Here is an 8,037-nt window from a genome sequence, read left to right on the forward strand (position 1 = left end):
TTTGTCAACAAAGGTCTGTCTAGTCAAAGCTATGTTTTTTCCAGTGGTCATGTATGGATGTGAAAGTTGGACTATAAAGAAAGCTAAGCGCTGAAGAATTGATGCTTTTGAACTGTGGTGTTGGAGAAGACTCTTGAGAGTCCCTTGGACTGTAAGGTGATCCAATCAGTCCATCCTAAAGGAGATTGGTCCTGGGTGTTCATTGGAAGGACTGATGTTGAAGCTAAAAGTCCAATACTTTGGCCACCTGATGAGAAGAGCTGACTCATTGGAAGGACCCTGAGGCTGCCAAAGATTGAGGGCAAGAGGAGAAGGGGACGAAAGAGGATGAGATGGCTGGATGACTCAATGAATATGGGTTTGGGTAAAAGTCCGGGAGTTGGTGATGGACAGGGAGGCTGGAGTGCTGTGGTTCATGGGGTCGCAAAGAGTCGGACACGACTGAGTGACTGAACTGAACTGAACTGTATATTTATTTTATTTGGTTTATCACAATGAGCTTCATGGTCCTAGTGAGTTTGTGATAAAGATGAGTTTTTTCCCAATATTTATTGACCATTTGACTTTGACCTCATTAGTATGTGACATAACCTTTATACAAGGTGTTAGAAGTGACTAAGATTTGTAATCATTTAGGATCATATTAGGCCTTTTCCAAGCCCATGTAGGTTGTAGCTTTGGTTTCAAAACTTTCTCCTTTTTGTTTATCTGGGTTGCTCCTTGTCTTTGATGAGTACTGGCTTCTGTGACTTTAGTTATAAAGTTTAAGATAAATTCGTATACCATTAAAAAAACAGAACAATAGAGCAAAGGATGCAATTTTACCCAAGGGCACAAGCTGTATATTCTAGAAATTAGGTATCCTTCTGATTAGATTAATAGTTCTAGTAATGAGGCCATTTTTACCTCTATGATACAAAACCTAGTACAGTGACTTAGAAACAATTGGTGTCTAAAACATATTTACTAAAATGAATGTATAAATATAGTCATATTTTCTTTTAAATTATTTGCCTCCTGAGGGTAAAGACTGTTACATTTTTGTGCTCTGTATGATGCTTTGATCATATTAAAAGTTTGGCAAATATTTAATTTGAATTTAGTAAGTGAGGCTGACAGTGATCAAATTGGGGAGATATAGTTCTTGAGCCAGGCTTCCCAAGAAGTGCAGGTGCAGTTGGAATTACTCTGGTCATATTTTTCTTATGGAACAAGATGTATTTTCTCACTTATCTACATATGTCTATTACCCTGTTGACATGAACATCACAATTAGCAATTCAATATGTCTCCTTTGTTGTTATTGTTGTTGAGTCATAGTCATGTCCCACACTTTGAAACCCCATGGACTGAAGCACACCATGCTTCCCTGTCCTTCACCACCGCCCAGAGTTTGATCAATCTCATATCCATTGAGCCAGGGATGCCATGCTCATCCTCTCTTGACCCTTCTTCTCCCACCTACAATCTTTCCAAGCATCAGAGTATTTTCCAATGAGTCACATCTTCTCATCAGGTGGCCAAAGTATTGGAGTTTCAGCTTCAGCCCCAGTCCTTCCAATGAATATTCAGGGTTGATTTCCTTTAGGATTGACTGATTTGATTTCCTTGCTGCCCAAGGCACTCTCAAGGACTCTCACCACAGTTCAAAGACATCAGTTCTTCGGTGCTCAGACTTTTATATTGTCCAGCTCTCACATCCATACATGACTACTGGAAAAACCATAGCTTTGACTTTACAGACCTTTGTAGGCAAAGTAATGTCTTTGCTTTTTAATATGTTGTCTAGGTATGTCATTCTTTTTCCCCCAAGGTGCAAGCTTCTTTTAACTTCATGGATGCAGTCTCTGTACACAGTAATTTTGGAGCCCAAGAAAATAAAGTCTGCCACTGTTTCCATTGTTTCTCCATTTATTTGACATGAAGAGATGGGACTGGAAGTCATGATTGTAGTTTTCTGAATTTTGAGTTTTAAGCCATCTCTTTCACTCTTCTTTTTCAACTTCATCAAGAGGGTCTTTAATTCCTCCTCACTTTCTGCCATAAGGCTGGTGTCATCTATTTATCTGAGGTTGTTGATATTTCTCTCCACAGTCTTGATTCCAGCTTGTACTTCATCCAGCCCAAAATGTTGTATGATGTATTCTGCATAGTAGTTAAATAAGCAGGATGATAATATACAGCCTTGACATACTCCTTTTCCTATTTGGAACCAGTCTGTTGTTTCATGTCCGGTTCTAACTGTTGCTTCTTGACCTGCACACAGTTTTTTCAGGAGGCAAATGAGGTGGTCTGGTATTCCCATCTCTTTCAGAAATTTCCATACTTTGTTGTGATCTACCCAGTCAAAGCTTTTAACATAGTCAAGAAACAGAAGTAGATGTTTCTCTGTAATTCTCTAGCTTTTTCTATGATCCAACAGATGTTGACAATTTGATCTCCGATTCCTCTGCCTTTTCTAAATCAACGTGTACATCTGGAAATTCTCATTTCACATACTGTTGAAGCCTAGCTTGAAGGATTTTGAGCATTACTTTGGTAGCATGTGAAATGAGCACAGTTTTGTGGTAGGTGGAACATTCTTCTGCATTTCCCTTCTTTGGGATTGGGATAAAAACTGAACTTTTCCAGTCCTGTGACCACTGCTGAGTTTTCAAAATTTGTTGGCATGTTGAGTGCAGCACTTTCACAACATCATCTTTTAGGATTTGAAATAGTGTAGCTGGAATTCTATCACCTCCACTAGCTTTGTTCCTAGTGATGCTTCCTATGCCCCACTTTACTTCACACCCCAGGATATCTGGCTCTAAGTGAATGATAACACTAGTGTAGTTATTGAGTCAAGACCTTTTTTGTATAGTTCTTCTGTGTATTCTTGCCACTTATACTTAATATCTTCTGCTTCTTTTAGTTCAATAGCATTTCTGTCCTTTCTTGTGCCTATCTTTGCATGAAATGTTCCCTTGGTATCTCTAATTTTCTTAAAGAGATTTCTAGTCTTTCCAAGCCTATTGTTTTCCTCTATTTCTTTGTATTGATCACTTAGGAAGGCTTTCTTATCTCTCCTTGCTATCCTATGGAGCTCTGCTTTCAGATGAGTACACTTTTCCTTTTCTCTTTTGCTTTTCACTTCTTTTCACAGCTATTTCTAAGGCCTCCTCAGACAACCATTTTGTCTTTTTGTTTTTCTTTCTCTTGGGGATGGTTTTGATCACCACCTTCTGTACAATGTTACAAACATAGATTGTCAGGCACACTGTCTATCTGATCTAACCCCTGGGATCTATTTTTCACTTCCACTGTTTAATCATAAGGGATTTGATTTACCTGAATGGCCTAATGGTTTTCTGTACATTCTTCAGCTTAAGTCTGAATGTCTCTTTTTTCTAACTCAATTAATTATAGTATTTAGTAATGTTTGTTTTATTCTAACTTTGGGATGTTCTTCTTGCTTGATGAATAGTAATACCATTTTTTTTTTTTTTAGTTTTTATATGATTTCTACTTATGCAGTGCCATGCAAAACTTGTAGTATTTTATCATTAATCTTGAAATATTGGATTCTGATAATTCTTTTTTAAAATAGAAATTTAAAAATATTTCTTGGTAGCGTTTCTAATCATTTTCAGAGTTTAAACATCATATTGGTGATTCTTCAAATTAATTCATGTTTAATAAATTCTTTCTAGTCACCTGACACTGTTAAGTTCCAGAAATGTGAAAAAAGGAAAAAGATTGTACAAAACGTTTCTCTCAAGGAACTCATGATCGAGTCAGGAAGATATGCATAAACTCAAAATGTCAACATCTTGGTGAATTAGATTAGTAATCTCATTAGATTACTTCAGAGGAGAGAGGAGGGTTTAAACCTAATACCACTCATAGGCAAGTTAAGGCAAATGGAAGTGAAGAAGGAGGGAATAAGGTTAGAAAAATCTAAAAAGTGAATTATTTCCTAAAGATGTTATCACATAGTATAAGAGCTTGTATATAATTCCAGGCATACAGAACAGCATAGGAGGCATACACGACTTTATCCTTTGATATACATTCATTCTTATAAAATAACGTTTCAGGATATACAGGAGAAATAAGGAAATTAGATTAGAGGGTTGCAGGATCATACCACAAAATACCAAATTAGAGTTGCACTTTTGGCTGACAGGAAATAAGTTATGAAGGGTTTTTAAAAGAGTTGCACAAGCAGTTAGGATAATTTGTAGTATAAAGTTTCATAATTAAGAAACAATAATACATTTGATTATTGCTTCTACTATCTTTATGTTTTATTAAATATAAGTTAATTTTAACTCAAACATTACAGAATGTACAGTAGTTGATTAAAACTCACAAATCCTTTTGGTCTGTGTCTCCTTTCTCTAGGTCTGTGTCTCCACTCCTTCCCTGTAAATAGATTCATCAGTACTGTGTTTTTTTTTTTTTTTTCCCTAGATTCCATATATATGCTTTAATATATTTACTTTTCTCTTTCTGGACTTACTCTGTATAACAGACTCTAGGTTCATCTATCTCATGAAAACTGGCTCAAATTCATGCCTTTTATGTCTAAGTAATATTCCATTGAATACATGTACCACAACTTATTTATCCATTCATCTGTGGATGGATATCTAGGTGGCTTCCATGTCCTGTCTATTGTAAATTGTGCTGCAATGAACATTGGGATATATGTGTAATTTTTTTCCCTAGTCCTATGTTTATTCAATACAATTATTTTACTCTACACAACAAAGTACAAACCCAACCTCATTTAAAATGCTACAAAGTCACAAAACTCAAAACAGAACATTTATAGTATTGAGTGCATAGTAAAAGCCAAAAAGGCAACGTACATGTTGCCAAGGTAACCTGGAAGACTACCGTGAATATCAACACAACAGGATGGGGGCAGAATGGGAGAGTTGGGGGTGGGGGTGTTGTTCAGTGATTACCGGGCAGAACTGACTTTCATCTCACCAATTTCAGAGAGATGGGGAGATGTGTGAATGTGTGCCAGTGCACACACATGTACATCTGAAAAGAACCAATTGGGGCAGCAAATTGGGGGGGGGGGGGTGCGGTGTGTTTGACCTTAGAGGTCAGAAAAGGACTCAGGCAGGGGAACAGGGCCAGACTAACAGCATTTGCAGTTGCATAAAAGCATACCTTTCCTGTGGGACTCCATACCATATGGGCCGCAAGTCATGTGTAGAATGGGAAAATGTGCTTCCAGGCAGGGCCTGTACCAACACCTGGGGTCCCCTGCTTAACCCTGCTGGCTTTGCAACTAAGCTGAATCTTAGGATCTAGAAATGTGGAAGCTCTTTAGCTAGAAAATTGGAGGGCATCTTTGCAAGCACGACCCCAAACCCAAATCACTCCTACTGTGGGAACTCTGCTAACCGGAGACACAGTCTCAATCACTGCCTCCACCTTCAAAGCCTACACCCGAGGGAGGGATTTCTTTCCTATTATCTCCTTTTAGCTAGAAAAGTGACAAGAGTGAGCTGGATGGGATCTAATCCACAAGGGCTGATCTTCAGCGGCCCTGCTTATCCAGAGGATTTGGAGCTGGAAAGCTCGGTTGGTGGCGGTGGCAAAGGAAGAGGGAGTGTGCCTCACAGAGGACCTGCAGCAAGGGGAACTCGACCTTCTCCACATCCGTGGGAGTGACCTTCAGTGCATGGGAGATGGTATGCTCTCGGGAGGGCTGAATCACCTGGGGGTGGCCAAGGCCAGAGGGCCAGCACAGTGGCAGCAGTGATCTCCTGGCCATCCATTTGTGCTCTGTCCATGTGTTTCAGAGCCTTCTCAGCCTCATCTGGATTCTCAAATTCCACATGTGTGTAATCTTTAGAGAGATGAGGGTGCATCCTTTCCACAGGAATGTCAATCATTTTAATTTTCCCATAGGTGGAGAATATCTCCATGATGTGGTCCTGGACACATTCCTGGTGAGCCTCCTAATGTGTACTTTGGTGGGTTTTGGGAAAGACTCTGCTTTTTCCTTTCCATCTCTTTTGAGTGATTTGGACTTGGAGCTGCAATGTCGCCTGTTCTCATGTCTGTGCAGTAACGTACATGGAGAGGCAGAGAAGCTGCTGAAGCTGGAGCTGCAGAATGTGCTGGAACTCCCTAAGTGGCTCCAAGCTGAAGACAAACTGGAGCCAGTGCTGGGCTGGAGACCGAACTGAAAGTAGAGTTGCACTGAGACCTGGTGCTACTGCTCCCACTGGAACCACTGCACCTCTCCCGAGTCTTACTCCTGCCACAGTCTTTTTTCCTCTACCCCTTGGTGTACACTCTATCTTTAGAGTGATCCTTGGACATCTCATCAGAGCGTTCTTCGCATTTGATCAGAGAAAGTGCTCTAGCATTGGACTTCTCAAAATTGTTTTCTTTAACTCTTACCAAGCTCTTCTCTTTCACTTCTGATAAATCCATTCTCCCTTTTGAGGTGTTTAAAGCAGCAATGGTGACCTCACTTATCTGAACTCTCATTTCTAACTTGAGTCTGAAAAATGATCGCTAATTGATTGCAATTTATACCAAAGTGCAGCATCTTCCCACCACCAAGACCTTCTCCTGCTCCTCTCAGCCTCCACATGTGCCTTTTTGATGATTTTCTCAGGATATACACCCAGTAGTGAGACTGTGGGATCCTATGGCAGATTTATTCCTAGTTTTCTGAGGAATCTCTATACTGTTCTCCATAATGGCTGTATCAATTTACATTCCCAACAACAGTTCAGGAGGATTCTCTTTTGTCCACATCCTTCCAGCATTTATTGTTCACAGATTTTTTTTTGATAATGGCTCTTCTGGCTGCTGTGAGGTTGTATCTCATTGTACTTTTGATTTGTATATCTTTAATAATAAGCACTGTTGAGCATCTTTTCGTGTGTTTATCAGCCATCTGTATATCTTCTTTGGTGAAATGTCTGTTTTGGTCTTCTGCTAATTTTTTTGATTTTTTTTTTTTTTCCCTAATATTGAGCTGCCTGAGCCACTTTATATTTTGGAGATTAATCCATTGTCAGTTGGTTCGTTTGCACTTATTTACCCATTCTGAGGATTGTATTTTCATCTTGTTTATAGTTTTCTTTCCTGGGTGAAAGCTTTTAGATGTGATTAGATCCCATTTATAAATTTCTTTAGTTTTTAATTCTGTTACTCCAGGAGGTGGATCAAAGAGGATTTTTTTTGTAATTTATGTAAAGGAGTGTTCTGCCTAAGTTTTCCTCTAAGAGTTTTATAGTTTCTGGCCTTACATTTACATCTTTAATCCATTTTGAGTTTATGTTTTGTGTATGGTGTTAGAAAGTATTCTAATTTCGTTCTTTTACATGTAACTGTCCAGTTTTCCCAGCATTATTTGTTGAAGAGGTTGTCTTTTATCCACTGTATATTCTTTCTTCATTTGTCAAAGAAAAGATGCCCATAGGTACATGAGTTTATGTCTGGACTTTCTATCTTGTATCATTGGTCTGTATTGTTGTTTTGATGCCAGAACAATACTGCCTTGATTACTGTAGTTTTGTGATAGAGTCCAAAGTCAGGAAGATTGATTCCTCCACCTCTGTTTCTCTTTCTTAAGAGTCCTTTGACTATTCAGTCTTTTTTGTTTCCATACAAACTGTAATTTTTTTTCTAGTTTTATGAAAAATGCCATTGGTAATTTGAAAGGGATTGCATTGAATCTCTAGATTTCTTTGGGTAGTATACTCATTTTCACAAAACTGATTTTTCTAATCTAGTAACATGGAAAATCTCTCCATCTGTTTATGTCATCTTTGATTTTTCTCATCAGGGTCTTGTAGATTCCTGAGTACAGATCTTTTACTTCCTTAGGTAGGTTTATTCCTAGGTATTTTATTATTTTTGTTGCGATGGTGAGATTGTTTCCTTAATTTCTCTTTCTGATCTTTTGTTGTTAGTGTTGCTGTTGCTGAGTCACTTCAGTCGTGTCCGACTCTGTGTGACCCCATAGACGGCAGCCCACCAGCCCCGCCCCGTCCCTGAGATTCTCCAGGCAAG

At 38.8% G+C, this 8,037-nt stretch overlaps 1 pseudogene; it reads right to left on the reverse strand.

The window, feature by feature from the left end:
* Positions 1 to 5,481: 5,481 nt before the first annotated feature.
* Positions 5,482 to 6,444, reverse strand: LOC104983848 (annotated as a pseudogene).
* Between the last annotated feature and the right edge of the window lie 1,593 nt (positions 6,445 to 8,037).

This window comes from Bison bison, unplaced genomic scaffold (assembly GCF_000754665.1).
Source record: "Bison bison bison isolate TAMUID 2011002044 unplaced genomic scaffold, Bison_UMD1.0 scf7180017863457, whole genome shotgun sequence".
NCBI classification, from domain to species: Eukaryota; Metazoa; Chordata; class Mammalia; order Artiodactyla; family Bovidae; genus Bison; species Bison bison.